Below are 25,570 nucleotides of genomic sequence, written 5' to 3'. Positions count from 1 at the left end.
TCCTTCTTCAGCATGTTTTCTGTGTTTACCTGGTGCATTTAAGAAATAGGATAATAGACAACAGTTGGTTGTTGGTCTGTATTCATAAACAAGATGCCAGTCAGACTCTAGGCTTCCCAGATTCTGACTGTTGAGCTTTACAAATGTTTAAAAATCCAGTTAGAAAAAAAAAAAAACATTTAAGTGAAACCCAATAGTAGCTGTTTTCTATTTCAGCCACTTCTCAACAAACATTCTGCTCTGTCACTGTCAAAATAGACATGTCTGCAAGCTCTGTGCACACCAGTGTTATTCCAATCAAATCTAGACCTGTCTTTGGGCATGAACATCCCCTCCTCCACAAATAAGAAATGACAGCCCACAGTGTTGCTCTAGTCGCCCAATCAAAGAACAGCTCCTGGACGTCTTACAGTAATTACCAGGACAACCTATGCTGAGCCAGAACAAGGCCAAGAGCTTTGGAAAGAGAAAGGTAACTTGATAAAATGGCCAGCCATCATGCAGCTCTGTCCTAAGCAAACACAAAACAATAATTAAAGTTACAGTGAAGGTACTACACAAAAGGGTGTTAAATTGGAAAGTGTTATACAAAGCCTGGCCCAAAAGAAGTTGCCACCAAAACAGGTCACACACTAATATTTTGCTGGACTGCCTTTAGGTTTGATTCCAGCAGAATTCACGGTGGCATTGTTTCTTTAAGCTTCTGCAATGTCACAAGATTTATTTCAATCCAGTATTGCATTCATTTTTCACCAAGATCTTGTATGGATGGAGTCCAACCACTAGCATCATTGATTAGTGGTTTTTAGGTTGCTTTGCATTAAAGATTTTACACATAAAAGTGCTCTTACTTTCACTATTAAACATAGCCCACATAGAGTTCTCCGGTTGTTTTTCTTCAATTTGATATGACCAAACATTTAATCAATTATCACCAATCACAATCATTCAGGGTGTTTTTCTGTCCACATTTTCCTCGAATATGACAATTCCCCACATTGGAAAGTTCTTAACCAAGCTTTAGTAGTTTCTCCATCTCCATAGATGTTTTCTCTGCTAGATGATAAGACTTATGCTAATATTTCATAGGACATAGGTTGAAGAAAGAAAGAAATTTCCCTTAGTATGTTTTAACAATTTCACCACGATTGATTTTCCTCAGTGTGGAAGCAAGGACAAGGAAGTCTAATATCAACAAGCTTTTTACACTTGTGTATGTACTTTACACTTAGCATCATGTGAAAATTCATACCATCTCATTCTCATACTGACACATAAAGAAAACACTTTTTAAAGTGACAGGATCCATCTATATGTAGAGCATTAGGCCGGATTCATGGCAGCCTGTTTTAATGTATTTTCATTGTTATATATTTAGCAATAAGGATCTAGATCAGCATCATTTTATTTGCAAGAGCATAACAACCCCATACACAATATTGTGTAATAGATTTAACTGTTTTTAAGACTGAATATTTCTTATGCGCCATTAAAAAAAAATAAAATGTTACAGGTCTGTACAAATAGTTTGTTTGACTTTCTTTACTTGTATGCACCAGTCAGCTCTAATTCCACGTTACAGTGACTGCAAATGACTGATAAAAAATGCCTAGATTAGCACTTTACAAAGTTGTAATACTGCTATCTTGTCAGTGTGTTTGGGTAAAGTTACCTGTAGCGTTATCAAGGAAGTGTAAGAGGGTTAAAGGGAATTTAATATGGTGTGCAAAGCCAAGAACAAGTGCTTTAAATGCTGCAGCTATGGGAACTCATGCCATTCATTTAGAGTGTCCTATCTAAACAGCTATTTAGGTTTGGACTCCAGCCTACAGTAAACATCAGACAATTCCAAACACTAACTCCTGTGCTGTCAGGACACTCTGCATGAGGTGCAAAACCAAGGATATAATAAAAAAAGGACCCTAGAAATAAAGACATTCAGAAACAACGATTAATATTGTTAATTTTTAATTTTAATTTTTATTTTAGTGATGGAATTCTGTAACACATTTTCACAGATGCATTAAGAAAAGTCAACCTAAGTATAATGACATCATGTTAATTCTTATTTCTCCCTTTTTTTATTTTTATTTTTTTAGAATTTTCTATCATTCCCTAAAATAATAAAATGTTTTGTTTTTGTTTTTTTTTGATAATCAGTTTTGCTGTCTGTTTATCAAATAAAACCAGAAGAGTATTTTAATTTTAAATGAAAGTGGAGCACAATGTTAAAAAACTAACTTTTAACTGGTCTTTACTTTTATTTCTTTTATTTCTAAGTAATTTACTCACAATTCACAGTTGTAGCCTTTAAAAAGATAAATATCAGTCTAAATGTGAACATGCACTAAAAGGGTAAAAATTATTTTCAATGTTTCTTTATTGCATCGCAAAAACATTCTTACTTGCGTCTCATCCCATTCAGTACTGACAAGTGAAAACACTTCAGTATGTTCTCAGACGGGATGATGGATAGATCTTCAGGGGCCTCATGTATGAACACTGTGTACACATCAAAATGTTCCAAATGCTACGATCCACACACACACCGGGATGTACAATAAATAACTCTTCACATTTGAGAGTGACAAGCACTGAAACAGTCTCCAACAGTATACACTGAAATATATTCCTGTAAACTTTCTGAAGAAAAAAAGATGACAATTACATTAGCTTCATATTCTCTGATTTTTTTCTTTATTTCTGACATTTCTGGTGTGTTTGGCATAGTTCCAGTTAGATCATGCCATGTATTTATACTCATTTGCATATTTATTGGGAAGAGACAATTCAGTTCATGAGGTTTGTGAAGCGGCACTAAATTTCAAGTCAGTTGGAATGTATGAAGGGAAGGTGTGAACAAGTGTATGAACAGATTTATATATCTTTAAATAAAATTTTGGGGCATATTTACTTTACCAGTTTTGGCTGTGTGCTGTAAAAGCATGTCCAGAGGTCTCTGATCATTATCAGAACCAGTATATGCCAGGCTGTGTTCTGCACAAATTAAATCATGGATGTCGTTTACACAGTGGTGACAGTAGGTGCATTTCCATTACCCTAATGGAAACACCTACGTGACCAGTTCATTTCAAGTAAAGATGGCGTGGTATGAGTAGACGCAGGAGGACTTGGAAATCTTTTAGAAATAATTAAAAAAAAATATGTAACTGCCATCCTTGATAGCAAACAACAACGAAATGCAGAATTTTACAAAGAATTAGAAATCATCTTCCTCGTCAAAGGGGAGTCTCACGGGACGAGGTTATACGAGAATCACAGCTAATGAGCTAAAGACCATTCAATGGTAAATGGTAAATGGTAAATGGTAAATGGTCTGTATTTATATAGTGCTTTGCTGTACCTGGAACGATACCCAAAGCGCTTTACATCATACATCACATTCACCCATTCACACACACATTCACACACTGATGGTGGAAGCTGCCATGCAAGGCGCTCAACCACGACCCATCAGGAGCAATTAGGGGTTCGGTGCCTTGCCCAAGGACACCTCGACATGAACTCGACATGGCCGAGGATCAAACCGGCAACCCTCGGGTTACAAGACGACTGCTCTAACTTGCAGAGGTACCATTGCACTTGCACTTTGTTGAAATTTGAGAAATATATATATTGAGAAAAACTGTAATGGAAACACAGCTAATGACAGCTATTGATGTGAGTCTGCCTCTGCTTTTAAATCTTATGATTTTATTTTTTTTTTTTTTATTTTTGTATTTGAATGTTAACCAAAAGTCAAATAAGCCAAACAGTGTACCTGCTGGCTACCTCTGTTTGCACACTGTGGTAAATAACGTGCCCAATATTCAAATGTTCAACCACAAAACCAACAGTTTTAGCATTTGGTCAACACTTCAGCCAAATAATGTTACTCTATGTCATGCAGGGGGTAACTGTAAATACCTGTAAACCAGAATCTAAAGCTACATGAGGGGAGGAGGGGTAAAGCTATGGCTCAGGGAGCAGCGGTTTGTAAGGCAGATTGGCACAGCTGTACTGCATGCCTGATTATGATCTGTCATTATCAGCAGTACTGTGCTGAAGCCCCAGTAAATGACAGAGCTGAGAGCAGACAGCCATGCTGGTTGTCCTGGTCTTCCTCCCATACATCACATTAAAAACCTGTTAAACCAGAACTATGTCTATGCTGCCACATGAAAACCTAAAGTAGTGACACTGCTACAATTGTAATTTATTCTGTCATGCTGGGCAACAGTACCATGATCATGAATAGTATAACATATTTTTCAAGCCTTCAAAAAAGTCTTTCACTGAACATAATGATATTGATTTCCTCTCTGACAACAGTTTTGGCATGAACACTACATCTTGTGTTGAAAACAGCACATAAGGGAAAAATACAGGTATTTGTGTAAACAGCATGTATGTGTAAACTTTGTTAAGTAAACAAGCATGTGCATGCACATTTTCATTCAGGTAGAACTTTATAGTTGTTGTGCTTCCTATCAGCAGGTCAGTTTCTATGGAAACATTGCAGTTCAAGTTGGAGTCATAATTTAGCAAGGTTACTCAATCTGGTCCTTCGAGAGCTGGAATCCAGCAGGTTTTCCATGTTTCCCTGCTCCCTCACACCTGGTTCAAATTAATGAATCATTGTCACCAGATTGAGTAACCCTGGTCTTAAGCCTTGAGTTGTAAGAGTTGTATTGGTATTATATATTTAAGATCCTATTATTTACAGCTGTTTGCTTTTGTTGCTGGCAGGACTAAAAAAAAAAAAAGTGGAGGACTTTTATGTCTCTTTACAGAACATCCAGATTCGTTCCAGTGGTTTCTCAGTATCTTTAATCTCAATGATGCTGCCTGATTAAACAAAATCTATGTGACAATATCACATCCTCTCACTTCATTCACATATGTTGGAAAAGTTGTGCCATCTGTGCGGATGCTGCAGGACAATGTGTTAAGATTAAAGAAAAAGAAAAGGAATAAGACAAATATATATTTAGGTGGTTTGTAGATATGTCTACACTAGCTTGTCATTCAATTACCGTCTTATGCAATCATGTCTTATATAATATGAATAAAAATATTGTGTGTTTGTAAATGTAAATGGACACAAAACTGTAACTGTTAGGAATTTCGTATGTGATATTTCAACATCTACCACATCTACCACACAAAAACAAAGACTAATGTTACACAATACAAATTTACACTTAACAAGTTTCTGCAAGCATTGCATATCCTTAGGAATTAGCGATAATATGAGTAACAACATTCTTATTAAAATGTTTTGTTACAAATATATATGGTTTAGTCAAGTGCTTCATATATAAATTTAAATCTCTTAAACTTTGATCATTATTCAGCAATCTAAACTCTTCAGAGTCCAAGACTTTCTGCTTTCAGAACATATATTATATATAAAATATATTTCTGTGGTACTAAACAAAAAGCTGTACGATGCAAAGACCTGAACCTTCCTTATACCTTTTGAATAAGTCATATGTGTGTACTTTGAACCATTAATCCTTGAATGAAATTCAATCTATCTGAACTCACAGTGAAATCACTTTCTGAACACTCTCTCCTTTGTAAATAAAATTACTGTACATAAATCACTATTTCAATATCAAATCTGATATTCTACAAAGTAGTCATGGTCCACACTGGAAGCTCTTTGTGCAACACAGACTGTCTTCTGTTCCTCCAAAGCCCCATACAGTTATTTCACATAACTTGAATTTTAAAGTAATCATATAAACAGATGGCACAACTTGGATGCAAGGAGAATGCCAAGAAATTATTTGAACATGCTGAGTTTAACAGACGTCTAGAGCCAGCTGTATTTTCACAGAAATGGCAACAGACAGGAATGTGATTATTGTGCTGCCCCCCCCACCCCCCACCCCGTTACTTCATAACACTCAGCAGTAACAGGTTTTTTATCCCAAGGACATGTTGGTCAAACGGATTTCACACATTGCTTTTGTTCATTAATTTCATTTAACAATCTTCACAGAACATGTTTGCTTACATGTTTGCTACCTCTATAACTGTAATTTTAACTTAGACTGTTTTTATTTGTGTTTTTACATGTGCAACAAAAAATGAAGGCTGCTCTACTGTAAATAAGCCAGGCAGTAATGATGAAGTCCACATATGAAACCTAAAGGTCATGTGATTGAAAGGGCATTATAGTACTTTTTAGATGAAAGTCATTCTTGCCCAGCTTGTTTCTCTTGAGAGTTTTGGTCGACAGTGATTTATCTCCTGCTTCTGAAGCTTGTAAGACGGCCATATATGTTGATTTTCCCTTTCCACTGTTACGTTTAAACACATCTTCCTTCTGTTTTTACATCAGACATCCTGCATGAAGGCACGGACTGTGCAAAAAGCCACTTACATTTTTTCTTTTGAATATTGCTGATTCAAATTTGCTAATAAGATTATATAAAAATTTATTATTTTGACTGCTTAAATGTTGCTCTTAACCTTAAAGCAATACACCGAAAGGCTGGAAGAAGCTAATTAACCAACTTAATACTTACCACAGGTTCAAAGTTGTTTGAAATAATGAAACCAGCAAGAGACTGTTGGCAGCTGTTCTCTTGTTTGTTGCCAAAAAAAAAAAAAGAAAAAGAAAAAAATGTAGCCTAGTATAAACCCAGAGGCCAGAGGATCATGTTTTGTTTTAAACTGCATGCAAATGCTGCAGTTGTCAGCTGCAGAAATTTTAACAAAAGAAGCAGCAACATATTGTAGATCCACCATAACACTGGTTCCAGATAAATTGGTCTGTGTTGCATTACAGCAAAGCATAAGAAGGGTGGGGAAAAAAATCCCCTCCACCCTTTCATCACTATTTTTTGTCAAAGATGATTTGAGTTACTACTTTTTCATGTGTGTTTATGTAAAGATTTCAGACATGTCTTGATCTTATCAAGGAGGAGCAGAAAATGTGCTTATGTTGACGGTTTTCCAAGTATATTTGTCATTGAAAAACTAACAAAATCAACAGATGACATCATATGTGAATGTAAATTTACATATCAGAGCTTTCCTACAGTCTCAGCTCTCAGTTGAGGGGCAGCTTCGCAGTGTATGGGAAGCACTCTGATCATCACAAGCTCCAGATTAGACATGAAACAGAGCAAATCTGCATTACTTGTACAGATTTGTCTGCAAATGCACATTAATCAAAACAATTCCCTGTGGTTTAAACAGGGAAAAAATAGGAAGGGTAAATGGAATTTCTGATTTGTTGTTGTTGAGAAATATAAATGCCAGCCCCCGAATCGTTCAAATCTAGTAATAGATTTGTTATTAGCTCTGAAGGGGTTTGTAGCATCTGTGAGTCAACTGATACTGATTTAGCTTACAGCATGGACGTAACAGGTTTCTTTTCTTCTTCTTCTTTTTAATAAGTATACTGCTTTTTTCTCATTGCTTATTTATTCTTATCATTTAGTATGCAAATGAAAACATGGAAAATAAGCACAATCGTAACATTAAGAAAAAAGGTAATTTATTGCTGTACAATTTTTAAAGAAATATCCACAACATCAGATTTTGTTCTATTAATATTCAAATCTAAAAGGCATATTTGTGAATTCAGAAGCCACGTGATTGTCATGTTGTGTGGGTTTTTCTTCTGGTTCTTCAGCTTCTTAGTTTCTTCTCTTGTCATTTTGAGTTCTGTCTCGTTTCCTGTTTTATTTTGTTAAGTTTATTCCATGGTGTTCCGTTTACTTCCTGCTCCCTGATTCTGTTTCCTCATCGTCACACCTGGTTTTCTTTGCTAATTTCATTACCCTGTGCTCATTTTGTGATAAGTTGTCTGTGTATATAGACTCTTGGTTTTTACGTGATCTTGTTGGATCACTTTTATGTCACTGTGTTCTTGTTTCTGGGTGATCAAAGTTTCTTGTTTCATTATTAAACTAAAACCCCAGATGCATCTTGGCTTACTGTCCTCTATTGTTCTGGATCTGGGCCCATTTCTTTACCTCATCCCCCTTAGACCCTGACGGTGATGCTATTAAGTTATTGTCCAAGTTAGATAGATAATCATGTGACACCAACATATGACACACATTCAGTTATGCACGGTCTCTTTGCTCCATTCTTCATTTATTGTTTTTTTGGTCCATTTTTAAACTTGAGAGAAATACATAAAAACAAAGCTTACTCTCACTTTGAATGTGTAATACTAATATATTACCATTATGTCATTATGAGGTATTTGGTTCTTCAGGTCATGATCCAATTGAGACATGTTACTATTATAAGTTATTTTATTTCAAACTTAATTTCAGTCTTTTAATAAACATAGCCAAATGATTTTGTTCCTAAAATAGAAACTAAAGAAACATTGGCACAGGTAGACAAAGCAAAGGAAGACGTTTTTAAAGTGATTAGAAAGGGTTTGAACAAGCAAAACAGGGGTTATTCTGCTTTTCAGCAATAAAATAAGCAAAAATAACTTGCAGATGAGTTCATATTTTAAATGTTTAATGAAAGTTAGTTCACTAATTTTCCACCACAAGTCTTCATTTATTTTATACCTCTGGACAACAAGTCCTACAACCCTTAAATATGCGTCATTTAGCCACCCTGTACCAATCATTAAAGCTGCAGTAGAAATACAAAATTCATACAAACATTTCCATACTGAGTCATATGTCAATGTCAAGTTTATTACTGATTAAGCTGCAAAGTCTGAATGACAAGAGGGGTGGTTGGATGGAGCAATTTAGCTTAAGCACATTCCTGAGATGAAAGCCTGGAACCAACAAATTCTGTTTGTCATTAGCACAACACTTTAACACTTTTCTTACCAGCTGGGCACGTTAACGTTAAAGCTTAACTAAAGGCATTAATATTTTTAATCGTGCGTTGTTTTTTTCGTTTTTTGTTCTTTTGCCGGCGCTGGCTTTGATGACAGAAACATGGCGTCCATGTCTCTCTTCCATGCTGCAGCGGTGCGTCTGATGTAATCAGGAGAGAGCGGGTTTATTAAAATGAAGAGACGTTTTCTGTCTGGAACTTAAGAAAGAAGAAAAAGAACCGACTTTCTCTTTGTCTGTCTAAACCCATGCAGATGGGTTTGTTGGTTTGTTTGTTTGTTTGTTTAAATGAGGCTTTAATTTAGGCAAGACAGCAAAGGTAAGACATGCTTTCTGACTTTTACAAACATGAAGCATAAATCGGGAGTTCTTCTGCCTCTGGTTCGGTGAGTCTTGGTCATAGCGACATGAAATGTATTCATGGGGAGACATCATCTGTGTTTACATGTGTGTTCGGATTTTGTGTACCTGGTTTTTAACTATTGTTGTCTTAACTGTGTTTGTTGGTGATAGAAATGGTTTTGCTGAGCTGGTAGCTGAGATTCTGGACTTTCTGTGGATACCACACATGTTTATAATTACATCTACAGTCCTGTCGAAAAGAGATGTTAACACATTAACTCCCGGTAGCAGAGGCTGCAGGTGAAGCCAATACAGTCAAGCTAAGAATGCAGATTTAGAGAATTTATAGGCCAGAAATCTGGATAATGAAGCACTGAAGGTGCATGGATGGAAGTTATTGTGCATATTGTGAATATTTCTCTCTCCTCACCATCTAGAAGCTGTGAGATTCTAATCCTGCTTTCTGTCTGTTCACCTGATGCTGATATTCATCACATATTGTTCCTTCTGTGTTTAGTAGGAAGCAGCTTCACAGCTTTAAGTTCATCCTGCTGACTTTTTACTTTCTAGTTAGTAAATCCTGAACATTTCATCCTTCTTTCTCATTAATATTTGATTTTATAAATATATATGAAGAAACATTTTAACCGTTGCTGTTTAAAAAGAAAACTGCTGCTAAATCTGTGTATGTGTTTAATGCAGGGTTTTGCAGCCTTTCCAATCCAAAGAGCCATTTTCCCCTCAGCCAGCTAAATAAAACTCCTTTAGAAAAGCAAATGTAACAAAACTTTTCAAAAAGGCAACATATTAGATATTTTGATGAAGAGCCTCCATAGGATATTTGTTATTTCTGAAGAACCACATTTTTATTTCTGTTTTTAGGTTTTAAAATAAATAAAAAAAATAAACCCTTAAAAACAGAGGATAGACAGACTTTCTTCTAAGGGATGTAGATATTTGTGGAAAATTATGTAAAGTAAAAGAAGTCCCTGGTTTCCAACCTAACAAGACAACCTGACAAGAAAGATAGATAAAAAAAAAAAAACAAAACATTTTAGCCACGTATTTAGAGGCATTGTGGAAAGTCCAGTCCACTTGTGGCTCCAGAGATGCAGGTTGGAGCCCCCTGATGTTGTGTTTGTAAACCAAAATTTACTGCATTTTCTTTATAAAGCTGTAGGCCTTTTTTTAAAGGAAAGAGACATTTTGCGCATAACTATGCGATTAATCGCAATTAATCGCAGCATGTCATGCGATTAATCGCGATTAAAAAATTTAATCGTTGCCCAGCACTAATATATATATATATATATATATATATATATACATACTGCAGTCTACTGGTAGATTGTTTAATTAAGATAAGCTCATGTTCATTTCTGTGTTGAGAATTAAATTGTAGAAAGTCCATGTTTATTAGAGGTTTGAAATAGTCTCTATGCTATGCAAGCAGAATCACCAACATTTCTCATGTCAGAGCTCACAGTGAGTGGGAGGCAAAGAAGCAAAAGTGGCACAAAAGGCATGGTTGGAGACATAGTTGCTAAGGATACCCTTCATAATATACAGGTTATTAAAGGGCAACAAAGGACAGATGTTTAAACGTCACAGCACCTTTTCTCCTGAAATACAGCTACAGATAGAAAAGCAGTTAGAAAACACTATCCGAAAATTAGTTTGTTTGTTTTTGTACGGTGATTCCATTATATACCACCCCAGCTATTGTTAAATAAAACACATAATAATAATAATAATAATAATAATAATATTTGTTTTTCTTTTTTTGTGATTGTATTGTATTTTATGTCCAGTGATATACAAAGCGGGGGGAAAAAAAGTGGTACTTGCTTCCTTTTGCCTGAGGCACCAATGAACTCTGAGATTTCTGAAATAGATAACGGTCATAAATCTTTTTCTGTACCTTTTTTGCTTTTATAACTCCTTTGTTTAGATTGACTTTGGATTCCATCCAGTCACCAGTCAATCCACACGTTGAGTAGCTTTGCCAGTCAATAAGAAGATAGATCATGTAGGTGAAACACAGTGAGAGGCAGGCTGAAAATATTTGTTTAGTGTTCACTGTTTGGGCCAGTAGAGCACTCTCCCCTTGTCTCTTTCTAATTATGTGAGATCTGCAAGCTGCCATTTGGTGGTATCGATTTGTATTACCAGTTTCACACAAGGCTCTGGCCTCTTGGGATGATGTCTGTAGAGTATTTGCCCACACCTTGTAGTAACTATCGGTTCGCTAACTCTGTTGTTCAGGATATGAATAAAAGTGTATGCTACAGGTAAGCCATTATCATCTATGATGTCTGTTCTGAGGTGTATGAGCAAAGAAGCAGCAGAGAGAATAAGGAAAAGAAAGTAAGGAGCATGGCAACCTTATGCATATTTTGACAGGGTTATGTGGAACAGAGGGATGGAGGAGGCAGAGACGGGGACGTGAAGAAGTAATGCAGCATGTAATGCAGCCATATGTTGATGCCCACGTTTTGGAGAGAGGAAAACCTGAAAAGCACATTTATATTTAGATGGAAAAACTCTAGAAAGACCCATGGAACCAGCAGCCAACCCAAGATTTTTAGACAAATGGATGAAGGTGTTAATATGGTCGTGGTATTATCATCAATATTTTGCTCATATAAACATTTTTGAACATATTTTCTTGTTTTTTTGGGGGGGGGAGCGTTACTTTATATGTTATGTTTGTATGTTTAAATTAATTACACTTTTATGAGTTTATGAGTTGTTTGTTTATTTTATTTTATTTTATTTTATTTTATTTTATTCATTTATTTTTGTCCTGTTTTCCCAGAAAACTTTCAGAGTAATGCAATCAGCTACTTGATGAAAGATGCTTTCCACTTTCTGCTCAACACCAAAGGTCGTAGAAGAAGTAAGCAATATGGTGAATTCAAAGAAACAGACTGTTTTGTTTTTTTTTGTGTGTGTGTGCGTGTGTTTTTTTTTTTTTTTTGTTTTTTTTTTTGGTCTTTTTTTTCAAGGCCATCTTGTGGTTAATGATATCCGGAAAGAAGTAATGCTGTGCATTCATTATTAGTTTTTGGTTGAATGGTGGATTAAGTGTGTAAAATCTTGTCTTTGTTAAAGGTGCAGTCATTGATTAGCTTTAGTAAACAGGATACATGCACAACTACACATATGGATTACATGGAAATACGCCAGACTTTGCTTGAGCTGCTGCAAAGCTGAAGACTGGACATAGAAGCTTCTTTTTTCTTTCTTTTTCTAGATTTTCATTTTCAGACTTCAGCAGACTTGTGGTCAACAATACTTCCAAGAAACATTGGTCACCAGGATTTTGTTTAATTTTGATCCTTTTACTGGCTTCCAGTCAGTCTCAGACTAGATTTTAAAACCCTTCTGATTGTTTACAAATCCCAGAATGGTTTAGGCCCAGAATACATCTGTGATATGTTCAGAGAATATAAACCTAGCAGAGCTCTTAGATCCAAAGACTCTGGTCAACTAGTCCAGACCAGAGTCCAGACTAAACATGGAGAAGCAGCATTTAGCTGTTATGCTGCAAACAAATGGAACAAACTGCCAGTGGAGATTAAACTTTCACCAAATGTAGACATTTTTAAATCCAGGTTAAAAACATTTCTTTTCTCATGTGCCTATGCATGAAATCTGCACGGTAACTTTTTTTTTGTTTTGTTTTGGGTTTTTTTTTTTTTTTTTTTGGTCTTTTTCTCAAGGCCATCTTGTGTTTATTTGATATCCGGAAAGAAGTAATGCTGTGCATTCAATGTTAGTTTTTGGTTGAATGGTGGATTAAGTGTGTAAAATCTTGTCTTTGTTAAAGGTGCAGTCATTGATTAGCTTTAGTAAACAGGATACATGCACAACTACACATTTGGATTACATGTAAATACGTCAGACTTTGCTTGAGCTGCTGCAAAGCTGAACACTGGACATAGAAGCTTCTTTTTTCTTTCTTTTTCTTGATTTTCTTTTTCAGACTTCAGCTGTTTTGCTGCAAACAAGTGGCACAACCTGCCAGTGGAGATTAAACTTTCACCAAATGTAGACATTTTTAAATCCAGGTTAAAAACATTTCTTTTCTCATGCGCCTATGCATGAAAGCTGCATGTTATTATTATTTTTTTTTAACTCGCTTTTATCATTTTAATGTAATTTATTATTTTATTATGATTATGTGTTGATGACTTTTACTATTTCTAAATATCTGTAATGTCTTTGTTTTATGTAAAGCACTTTGAATTGTCCTGTACATGAAATGTGCTATACAAACAGACTGCCTGGCCTTGCCTTTGGCAAGTGAACAAATTCATTGCTGTCTGTTGGGTTCTGGTCCTGCTTGGTTACAGCTGGGATTGATGGGCAACAGCTGGTATTAAATAAATTTGCTTATGTATGCTTATGTCTTTGTTTTTGTGAATAAATGAGTCATTTAAAGAGAGGTACCAAGAGCGAAACAGTTTGTCTGAATCATCTACTGTCAACACAACTTTTCTATGTTTAATATATCAGGTTTTCATTTAAGTATGTAGTGTGGTTGAACGTGACTAGGTTCATTTTGTGACCAGCCTGGCAAAAGTCTGTCAGATTACTGGGCTGGTCATGCCTCCCGGATACCATCAGCTGATAAAGGCACATCAGGACACACGTCGTATGACATTTTCTGAAGAAGGCTGAAGTTTCAGTCGAAACATGTCAAGGTAAAATTACAACTTCTTTAAAAAACTGATCAAAAGAATTCTTGCAGCTAGTGTGTGTAGCTTTGACAAATGCAGACTAAATTGTACACCGCCAATTATATTCAACCATTTGATAATCTCAAAAGAAGTTATTAAATAGTTGAATAGATTAAATGTTTCTCACTATGATATTCTATTCACAGAACAAAAGGATAGCTATGAGCTGAAATAAACTGGTTGAGTTTGATGTTTTTAAAACTGCTTAAATTCCCCCCAGAATATCTAAAATAACATATTGCAACATATTCCAATGACCTGTTACATTTGATTTAAATAATTACAAATTAAATTAAGTGAGTGAATGAAAAAAATCCAAAAATAAATAAATACTGGGAGTAGCACAGTGAAAAGATGCCCCAGTGTTCCTCATGTCAGCTAAATAATCTTGCAGTCACGACAGCTCCACCGTAACTTTGTGCCCAGCATTTCTATGTGAAAGCTTTCCGGGCTCTCCTTTCAACTGTTCTCAATGACATTTCGGACAGCGACAATTGGCAACTGAAATTGCTTTGATATCTTTTCATAACCCGCCCCTGCTTTGTAGGCATCAGTTATCTTTAATTTCAAATCCAGCAAAGAAGAGGAACCCAGCATTGTTGAGTGTTTGAAGAGTCACAGCAGTGGCCACATTTTAAATTTGCCTTTGTCACTTCCTAATGTGAGATGACAATGCAACAACCAGCTTACTGCACATCTTTGTGAGTTAGTTTCTACCTAATGACTTTATTAAATTCTCTTACTCATAACAGGGATACCAAATATATACTAAAAGTATATATATTTTTCTTTCTGTAAGGCCCCTGACTTGTCAGCCTGAGGCCATTGCTGGAACAGCTGTGTCCTGTTGCCTCGGGAAGATTGGCAGCAGGAGCTGCTCCTTGACTCCGCCCTCCTCCGCCGGGATTGGTCGCCCGATGGTCCGGAATCTCCCGAAGGGGCTGCTCGGCAGGGATGCCTCTCCCATAAAAGCCCCGCATCACAGTCAACCGAGGCAGCTGTGTACCGTGGGCACACAGTTCGCCGGTTTTGGGATCTCTTCGCACACTACACCCTGTGTGGGTTTGTTGTTGACTGAGTAAAATTGAAAGAGCTTTCTGTGACGGCATTTTGGTCTAGAGAAAAGACACCCTCGTTCTGTTTTGTTAAATCTTGTTTATGGGTGATTTGGATTTGGGATTGGTAATACCCTCATTAGGATGAGTTTTTTTTGTTGTTGTTGTTGTTGTTATTAGAGTTAATCTGGTTTATTAGTAGAATTGTGGAAGTCCCAGCATGTTAACTGCCTGGCTGACATTTGTTTTGTTTGTAGAATTCATTATTGGATACCTATAAAGGACACCTTTTGTTACCTTTATTGTTCCATTGCTGGAAACAGTGTATTCTTTGTTTGTAGGATATTAAGTATTTTGAAGTTGAACCCGTTTTGTATTTCAGTTTATAGGAAATTGTATTTTGATTTTGGTTTATCGTAATAAATATTTTTGTTATACCGTCTAAGTTGACTCCAGCCCGGTTTGTTAATGACCTTTTTATCCCTAGACACAGAGGTCATAACACTTTCCTACTTTTTAATCCTCTACAGCCAAAATTAACACTGCATTATTTTCTTCTTTCACAGCTGTTTTCACAAATGCTGTATTTATGAACTAAACCTAAGACGCAAAGAACTGGCCGGGATGGATATTTAATCTACAGTTATCCCACTCGAGATACAAACACAAAGATTACCCCAAAACGTATGTGTTTTCCAGCCCATTTCTGAAAAATATTTCACAATGTGTTTCCCATATCATCATTAGCATGGGTGAAAGCTCAGAATCTTCCATGCCAGGTGCCAGCAGCTAGCCACCACTTCTGGATGCAACATGAGAAGAGAGATTGAGCTGCTGAAAGTTCAAACAACTCCACCACCTGAGCCACTGCACCATGCATTTTAACTCCAACTATAACGATGTTAAATTTTCTTAAAAATACAGATCTAATATAACCCAGTACATTTCTGCACTACACTGTTTTACTTTTGAGATACACATTCACTGATCTAGTCTTCGTTTTATAAATGCAGCAGATATGTAGCAGTACAGGTGTGATCACAGGAATAAGAATGAATTTAGATACAGTAATTCTGATGCGTATCTCTGTCTCTTGGGCCACACATTTCAGCAGTGGGCAGCACATACTGTACTGACACTACCGAGATGTAAGAGATGGATTCAAAGAGAAATACATTATTTATTTTTCATTCACTTTCTCAAACAGGCGGTCTGAGATGTAGGAAGGACTTTATAGAGATAGCTGTGTCTCATGAGTTTTTCAAATACATCCTTAGTTGTTTTTTTTTTCAGGTTTTTCCAAGGCCATCTTTTAGGTTACTTTACAAAATAACTGGAAAATCATGTTATGTTTAAAGTCTTTTTGCTTTTTCATTAATAGATTGAATGTCTGTTGACGCATAAAGTGTATTGAAGTGTAAATCCTTGTTAAAATTTTTTTCATTGATCAGCTAAAGTGAACACAATACATCATGTTAATAGCTCCAGTCTTAACTGAGAGCATGGCTGCCCTTTTATTAATTATTTATGTATTTATTTATTTATTTTACCAGTCGTGTCCACAGGCTATCAATCTGATGGACATGCAATGATAAAGAAAGATAGAAATACATGTTAAAAATACAATCCAATGAAATGAATGAGATTTTAGCTTTATATATAATATAAATTCTTCAGCACAGATGTCAAGCTGTGTTCTTCGAAGGCCATTGCCCTGCAGATTTCAAATCTTTTCCTGCTGATATACACATGGTAAAAGCAAAATAGGAGGACATTGATGGGCAACAGCTGGTATTAAATAAATTTGCTTTAAATATACAGTATGCTTATTAAAGTATGGCACTAAAGACAGCTAACGAGAAGTAGGTGAAGTGAATTATCAAATTTAACCAGGTGAGCTGATGAACAGGAAGTAAAACAGAACACACAAGAAGAAAACTGCAAAATAAAACTCAAAAACCCAATGCAAAACAGGCCATGACAGAATAAATTCCAAGGGAACATGGAAAACCTTTTATTTAAGTTTGATAATGACACTAAAATAAATGAAAGCCAAGACCTGTAAAGCAAATCTGAGCACAACTAAGCACAGGATAACAACATTTTTTTTTTCTTTTTTGTCACACATTATCAGTCACTGAATGTTCTGCCTTAAGATAAGTAATATAATTAGCTAAAGCCAGTACAAACAAAACAACATTGCTTTAGTTACAGTAGGTGTTTTTGCTTGTGACATGTTAATAACCCAGTTTAAAACAAGTCCCGTGAAGTCAGATCATGTGAAAACTGGGTTAATGCAAAGTAGTAATAGTGGCATCAAGTCTTCTTGGGAATTATCCCACATGTTTGGCAAACTATTCCTTTGGAAGTCTCTCATTTCTCTTGGCAGAAGCTTTCAGTCCCTGTCAGACTGAATGGGAAACTGACATTTCACTCATTAAGGTCCAAACCCCAGTGTAGTCTCTCCAGTGTTAATCATGTGCTTTCATGGTGGCATCCTTCAGGTTGTTGTTTTCCTAAATGTTCCAGCCAGACACCCTAAAAACTCTGGATTTTTTTTTTTTTTTTTTTTTTTTTGCATGAGCTACTGTCAAAGACAAACATTAAACCTACTAATTCTGAATGGTGCTGTGATTAGGATCACCTTATTTGACAGTATAGTATTAATAAAATAATGCTTCATTAATACAGTACCATTAATCTAATTGGAGATTTATGTGTCTTGTGGTCATTCAGATGCCTGTTAGTAATTTCAGGTTGTTCCTTTCAATGAGATACATTAACATGGAGTGCTTGCAATGATAGTTACCTTTTTTTTTTTTTTTTTTAATTATCTTCTACTGTAATGCAGGAATGTGTGCTGTGGAGCACAATCCAACCTCATGCTTTGTTGGACTGTTATCTTGATCTCTTGACTTGGTTCTTACTGACATATACCATCAGTTGTAAGATATGAAGAAAGGCATGTGGTGCCTTGTCAAGTGAATTTGATTAGACGTTGATTGACTCCGGTCAAGAATCTGTTGGTCCACAAGTAAGAGTGGAAAGCAAGAGAGGTCATGGACAAGTTCCTCAACCAAATGTCTCAATACTAAAAAATCTGTACACTTTCAGGTTTTATTTTTGACTTATCAACATAATTAATGTGCTTTTGCTTTTCCTTTATGGAGTACTCCATGTAGTACTCCATCAAATAAAATGGAGAGAAAAAAAATTGTTTTAGGATGAGTCTGAAACAACTTGAAAGGTTATATAAACTTTTAATCTATTATTATTGTTATTATTATTATTTTTTTTACATTTTTATTGTTTTTTTTATTTTAATATTAATTTATTATTATAGTAGTTAAAACTATTATGAAGTATAACAAAAACCTTATTTTGTTGGTTAACCATATTCAGTGGTTATTGTTACAGACTCACTCCCTTCATCACAAAAACTGTCTATTATGTAAATGCATATGAGAAGAAATCTAGCAGTTTATGTTCATTTTAATATGAAGCACCTCAAAACTATTTTATCCTTCACTTAAATTCATTTTTTTTTTTTTTTTTTTTTTTTTGAAGCTTGCATTAATGTTAATCCATAATTTGTCTTACAACATCAAAAGGAAAAAAAGCCACATAAAATTTGCAGGTTGGATGAATTTAAAGGCTGTTTTGGGAAGCATGACTATGCAAGGCTTGGGGTCATAAAATTACCACTGTTAGATTGGACTGTCGGATTTAACGTTAAATGTCTGAAAATAAACGTTGCCTTGGCCTCTGAGGATATTAAAGTAAAACATAGAAAATTGGAAATTTTGTCATTTACCTGTAACTCAGACATCCAGAGATTCCTTCTGGCATCTGATTCTGGGATGTTCAACATGTCCTCCAGTTAAATAAATAAAATTACACATAGTGGCATCCTCAAAACTACAGTTGCTACAGGTAGTAGAAGGGTAATTTAACTCATGAGCATTTCAACATGTGACTCCTCTGTAGGAGAAAAGGTTGTTCTTAAGCATTTCCTTTAAGCCTGTAGCCGAGTAAATGAGGTGGGCTTAGGTCTGGAAAACCTGGATTAAAATCACGGGTTTGCCAACAGAGGTGCCATTGTGGGAATTATACTTGTGCAACGTCTGCATATGGTAGGGCCAGCGCAGCCGATGCTGATGAAATGTGCTCTCACAGCGTATGGTTACGCCGTTGTGCTGTGTTTCTCTTCTGCAGTAATTTCAGTAAGACGCTCCAGAAAAGCTGAAACATAATCACAAATAGACCAATCATGAGGGAGGATGGTGGCCTAACCGCCCTGCAAGCAGGGGTGCACGTGGGGTCTGGAATATGTACGCATCAAGCCTCCACAGACCTATGCAGAGCATACACCAGTGACACCATAACCAACTGCTGTTTGCATTATTGTTTGCATTAAAAAAACAACCTATGTGATCAGTTTTGTTAACAGCACAGTTGGAATGTTTGCATGTGGGACCTTTATGCACTGCTGTAATTTACAGGTTGGCACACTAATGGACTGAGACTGATTTGATGCATACCAAAGATGGTTAATCAGATAGAGATCAGGAAGCTTGTTTCTGCTTCTTAATCTAACCCCGAGTGGTTTGTGTTGATGTGGGATTATCATGTTTGGAGAAACTGCATGGCTGGTGCTTTGTGTACAATAACATACAAATAGATGGCATGTCAAACTAACATCTGTCTGAATTATAATCCCAAAGGTTTTCCAGCAGAATGTTGTATAGAAATGAGATGATCACTCCAATTATCAGGGACGTTGAATGTTGTAATTCGTTAGTGAATATCAGGACATTAAATTTATGCTGAGACAAGCGGAAAGCTCTGGCTGTGTACTTTGACAGCATTTCTCTAATCATTCAGTGGTTTACATAATAGGAACGATAGGATCTGGTGGCTTCAAAACATAATTAAGGTAGATTTTCAAAGGAGTTATTTTTCTGCAGGTCCGCTGGCATTTATCTTCCAGAATATGCTCAGCAGGAAACAGTCCGGGAGCATGCATGAGTTAGGATAGACACTTTTCTGCATGTCAGCCAATAGCAGGTCTGAGAGGGATTATGGCAAAAGGGCAAGGCTTAAATTGCTGGCACAGAGTGCGGAGAAAAGCTTATCGCTGGTGTCAGTGGGCCTTTGCACAATACTTGACACACAGGGCCAGTCTGAGCTTTTCCACCTAGATTAAATATAGAGCAGAAAATTAGCATGAGCAAAAGTACAAAAAAACGATAAATAAATATATAAAAATAAATAAATAATGCAAATTTGGTTTCATATATTTTATTCTGTGTTTACCGACATTTCGTTTTTTGTTTTTTTTTGTTTGTTTGTTTTTTTTTTATTTTAGGTTTTCTAAATTGGCCACATGATAATCCAGCATTATACAAGTCAATGTGCTAATCCTGCAGCTCATCCCTCTGTATTTAAACATTAACTGCATATTTTCCATGTTTTCAGTAAAGTATGAAATCAGTAAAAGATTGACAAATCACTTTAATTAATCTGTCTTGGTTTGAAGATCATGCGATGAACAATATTTTATTTTATTGTATTTTGCTTTAAGTAGATTTTGTGTAAACAGTGTTTTTGTTAGCATTTATTTATTCTGTCCAGATTGTGCTTGGATAAACTGCTTACACATACTACAGGGATCTTTGAATCCAGATTACAAGTCTAATCATATGTCATACATACTGTTTCTGAGGTCTTTTGTATCACTTTATAGTGAAAGCTTTGCTCAAAACCCTCTTGTATACTTTTCATTCTAATACTGCCCCTGATGGATACCTCTTGCATGACTGGTTCTGACATCACATGATGATAAACAAAACATTACTCAAAATATTTTTGTCAAATTATATATATAGTTAATTGTTTGCATATTCAGTTTTTTTTTATTGTCCATCATTTCTTGGCCCAGGTGTTAAAGGGTTAGTATTTTCATCACTGGGTTGAACCTCATGCGTGTTAGGTTATTTGGTATTTCCAAAGTAAGGGTGAGTTGTTTTGTGTCTCTGTGCTGGCTCTGTGATGGACTGGTGACCCAACCAGGATGTACAAAGTAAGAAACTTGACTCACAATGCAGGTTGAAACAAGGTATATAAAAAAAAAAAAAAAAAGAAAGAAAGAAAGAAATCCAAGGTAGAGGTCCACTGAGACAAGGAGTGAGTAAAAATGGCAGCTAAGTCTGATGCACAGGAAGGTCAGTACAAGAAATGAAACAGTGGGATGCTGTAGACAAGCCTGAAAAGATGATCTGGCAGAGACAAGAGGTAAGAGGGGAGCTTATGTACACATAAGGAGAGCTGACCTGACACAGGTGAAACACATGAAGGCTGGACAGGTAATCAGACGAGCAGGAGAGGCTAACCAACAGGGGAGAGATCTGACACAGGGGACGACCATGACACTCTCCTCTCGCTTGTTAGCAGCTGGGATAAGCTCCAGACCCCCTCTGACCCTGCATGGGAATAGGCAGATATATGGACGGACAGTTCCAGTCAAAAGTTTGGACACACCAACCTGGTTAAATTTAATAGGTACGTAGGTGCTCACTTAACATTCACAATTGATCAGTTTAGTAACAACAGTTGAGGTTCCATGTATGGCCCCTGCACCAAACTGTTTCACCAAATTGAACAGAATTAATACATAATATGCTCAAAGCAATCAGAACCTTAAAAAAAAGCATTCCCATCTAGTTGTGATTCACTTTGGATAAAAGCGTCTGCTAAATGACTGAAGAATAGTTCATGTCACTTTTTTCCACATTTTTCTGGTCGAAGGTCACAAAGGCTTTTCATAATTGAGGTCATTACATTTTTCTTTAATCCACGACTTGTGACAAGGTGCGCCATAACATTTTGAGAGCAGTCATCTTTCCTGTCTACTCAAAACTATTTCAATGATGTAGGTTGAATGGGATTACTCACAGGGAACCATATGATTCGTCAGATTTATGAAAATGGTCAGAGAGGTTAAAAAGTAATTATGAAGTGACCATTTAGTAACTATGAGCAAGGGCAGAGGTGGTGAATTACTTTTCAGTCGTCCACGATTAAATGCTCATGGTTTTCCATGCCATGTCACATCTGGCTCCTTTTTCTATTTCTCTTCCTGCTAATCTCCTTAAATACTGTTAGCGTGTTCATTCAGCATTATCACCAGTAGGTCTTCTCAATGCCATCATTTACCAGTCATTGATTCTTATTGTCTGTAGTTAGCCAGACTGCAAAATGCCCTTTGTAGGAGGATGATTAAGATAATCAAGATCAAACTTCATACTCTTCAATTATTTCCAAAGTTTCAAGGTGATACATTTCAGGTGGCAAATAAAGCTCAGATTGGAGTCCTAAGTTTAATTTGAATTTTTCCCAATTTCCCTTGTTTTTATATTTATTTTAGTTTGTAAAAACCTGATATTCATTAGGAATAGATATTATTTGTGATTTGATATGTATTTGTCAAAGGCATAAGTTTTAACTTATAAAGATGCACTTTGTGTCTGAAAGTCATTGTGCACAATTTTGTTTAAACTGTTCAACTTTTTATCTTTCATGTGTCTAAAAACACATAAAAAATTTACTCTGAAAATTATAAAATAATCCTTAGGAGTAATTATATTATACACCTAATCCAAGACCAAGAGAATAACACAATGACACCTGCCCCAAACTATTACAGAGCCATGTCCATGCTCCATGGCTGAGGTCAGGCAATGCAGATCAAAGGTTATTTTGGTGCCCTCCATCCATATATTTGCCACTAATGAGGAAAAAAAAAGTTATTTATCTGAGATGATATTCTTCCACTGGTATACTGCCCAGTTCTGTATACATTTATTTATGTTGACCATTGTTCAATAAAAATATGAGGAAGGAAATGTTTGGTAATGACCATGGTCCTTGGTATTTGGACACACCGAGCTATTACCGCACTGATTTGGGGGATTCAGGATTGGGAAGATGTTGGTTTAGCTCTGCAGTCACTGAACTACAGCAACTAAAGCTGATTTCTCAATACAAGCATTCTGATGCTTCACAGTCCCTTCCATTAAATTTCCCTTCTCATCCTTACAAGTTACACTTACCAGACCTAGTTTTTTTGTTTTTGATGTGTGTACGTGACATTTGACTCAGCTCCTCTTTAAATATTGCACAGTTCTGCAGTTTTAGTTACCAAGGCCCCAGTCACAGCCAGTAAACTGCAGCAAGTTAGAAAGGGAACATATTTGAACATATACTAATGCAAAGACTGGTAAAAAGAGAAATGTGTTATTGGTTGCAGTCTAAATCTGATGTCAGGAAACACCCGCAGGAATGTAGACTGTATAATGCTCATCTCTAAACCATCTGTCTGAACGTCTGACCTCTCTGCGTCTCTGTCCTCTTTCCATCTGTTGTTTCCCAAATAAATGAAATGTTGCTTGAGAAATGAGCCCGATAAGTGCTCAAACATGCACCTCTTTTTAATGTAGTAACATCAATTTGTCTCATTTCTTCTTCTGCTTATTACATTATTTTATTTCACCATGAGTCCACAGTCAACCTTTCTAAGTTTGTCAAGATGCTGCTGTCAGGACTGCACTGATACGATTATACATGACACTCTCAAACTAATTAAAAAGTTTGACAATCTGTTGACAAATTAGCCTACCATGCAACACCCATGTTATGATGACCCACATAAATTACTTTGCTCTTATACTTATACAAAAGGGTTGGCAACAGGATGTCAGTCATTTGAGATTGACATTGACATTTGTTTTTATTATGTAAAGCTCTTTTTGTTGCTTCTGGCATGAAAAACACTTTATAAATACATTTGAATTTGAGTTCTACATTTGACTTGTGCATATAAAGAAAAAAAATCTTTTCATTGAAAAATTGTAAGCATTTCTTTTTTTTAAAATCAGTTTCTTGCTTAGCTTTTTCATACTGCTTGAAACTGTTATTCACTCACAACCACTGAATGCTACTAATTCCACTGCACCAAGAAAAGAATGGGCAGTTGCTAGTAAGAGCTTTGGGTTAGGCATCTCCTGTAGCCTTAGTCCTTAGTCTCCTGTACACTTAGTTTTTGAGGAAAACAACAGTTTTGCAAAAACTTCAACTAAAACTTTATCATGTTCAATCCACACCAATCCAAGAAATGTGTGTATGGATAACATTGCACATCATATATTTATTCCTGTGAAATGAGCAGCTTCTTGTAATGGCTGGACTTTTCATTTTAATTATTTCTCTCTGATTATCTATCCTATTGCAGGCAGGATGTGAATGGATGGCCCACTTGATCCCCTTTGTGCCAAAGCAGAAACACAGCAACCCGGAGGATTAGAGCAAGAGAGGATCGGCAGTCACATCCAGATGCTGCAAATCTGCTCCATGCCTCACATGTGAATAGGTACACCATTGTCTGGAGCGCTGCTTGTATTGCGTGAACAGAGACACAGCAAAGGAGATAAACAAGCTGAAACTGAGGTTACATCAAGTCTAAATCTGCTATGATACAGGATTACAAGGTTTATGTCATGCTTAAAGCCTCATCCTCTGATTGTCAGTCAAGATTTTCAGAGTAGCAAACTAAGTTAGCCTTTAATGGTTGAGCTGTAATTGATAAATCTAGCAGGAATATGGGGCTTTGTTAAAGGTGTACGATCATTCATCAGATAATAAGATGTGTGGTTGCATGGTTAGAATGGACTGCTTTTTCATGAAGACTCTGCAGTGCATACTGTATTTCATTCCAAATGGTATGCAGTTACACCATCCCATCGATGGCTTTCTTGTATGCCATTATAATTGCAATACAACTTGAAATACTGAAAGCACTCTTACATCAAGGTCTTCTCTCTTTCACTGTGATGGTGGGCTACAGTGCATAGGAGAATCAAGCAAAACTCTGCTCACCTGAAAAAAAAAAAAAAAAAAACCTTAACTAATGTTATGACAAAGTATTGCTTACGACAATGCACTGCAGATAAACACACATATTAAGGACGTGTCCAGTGGGAGTCCTCGGTATTATTTCAGTTGTTCAAAATATTTTTATTTACAGTTAAACTCAGGGAAGGATGTTGTGTGAAATAATGGGTCTATGCTGGCTTGATCCAGGACTTTCTATGTGGAGTTTGCATCTCGGGGTACTCTGGCTTCCTCCTACAGTCCAAAGACATGCATGTTAGTTTGTCTCTAAATTTCCCGTAGGACGGAGAGTTAGCATGAGTAGTTGTTTGACTCTGTGTTTGCCTTGTGATGGACTAGCGACCTGCCAAGGGTGTTGCCTGCCTCCTTGGGTTCCAGCCTCCCTCATCCTTGCATTGGAATAAGCAGGTCTAGAAAATGGATGGATTGGTGAATGTACATTAGTTATATATATATATATATACATATATATATATTTACAGAAATTTATGTTAGCAAACATAGAATAGTATTCCAGCAATTACAAGTACAAAATCCTTTGACTGTAGTAGTTAAGACAAAAGTTTAGAAACTTGCCAGAATTGTCTGCATTCAGACAAACTTTTAATGATCCATAAATCATAAAAAAAAAAATCATCATGCT

At 36.2% G+C, this 25,570-nt stretch overlaps 1 protein-coding gene across 1 annotated transcript in view; it reads left to right on the top strand.

The window, feature by feature from the left end:
• Positions 1-25,570, top strand: part of LOC121647330 (leucine-rich repeat-containing protein 4C-like) — a 180,715-nt gene that overhangs the window by 88,233 nt on the left and 66,912 nt on the right. The window contains exon 2 of the mRNA XM_041996658.1: positions 24,269-24,406. The gene's annotated coding sequence lies outside the window, so the exon portion shown is untranslated. The remainder of the gene's footprint in view (positions 1-24,268; positions 24,407-25,570) is intronic.

Source organism: Melanotaenia boesemani, chromosome 10 (genome assembly GCF_017639745.1).
Source record: "Melanotaenia boesemani isolate fMelBoe1 chromosome 10, fMelBoe1.pri, whole genome shotgun sequence".
Classification (NCBI taxonomy): domain Eukaryota; kingdom Metazoa; phylum Chordata; class Actinopteri; order Atheriniformes; family Melanotaeniidae; genus Melanotaenia; species Melanotaenia boesemani.
Note: the sequence above shows the minus strand (reverse complement) of the source record. Positions and strands in the feature narration are given on the sequence as shown.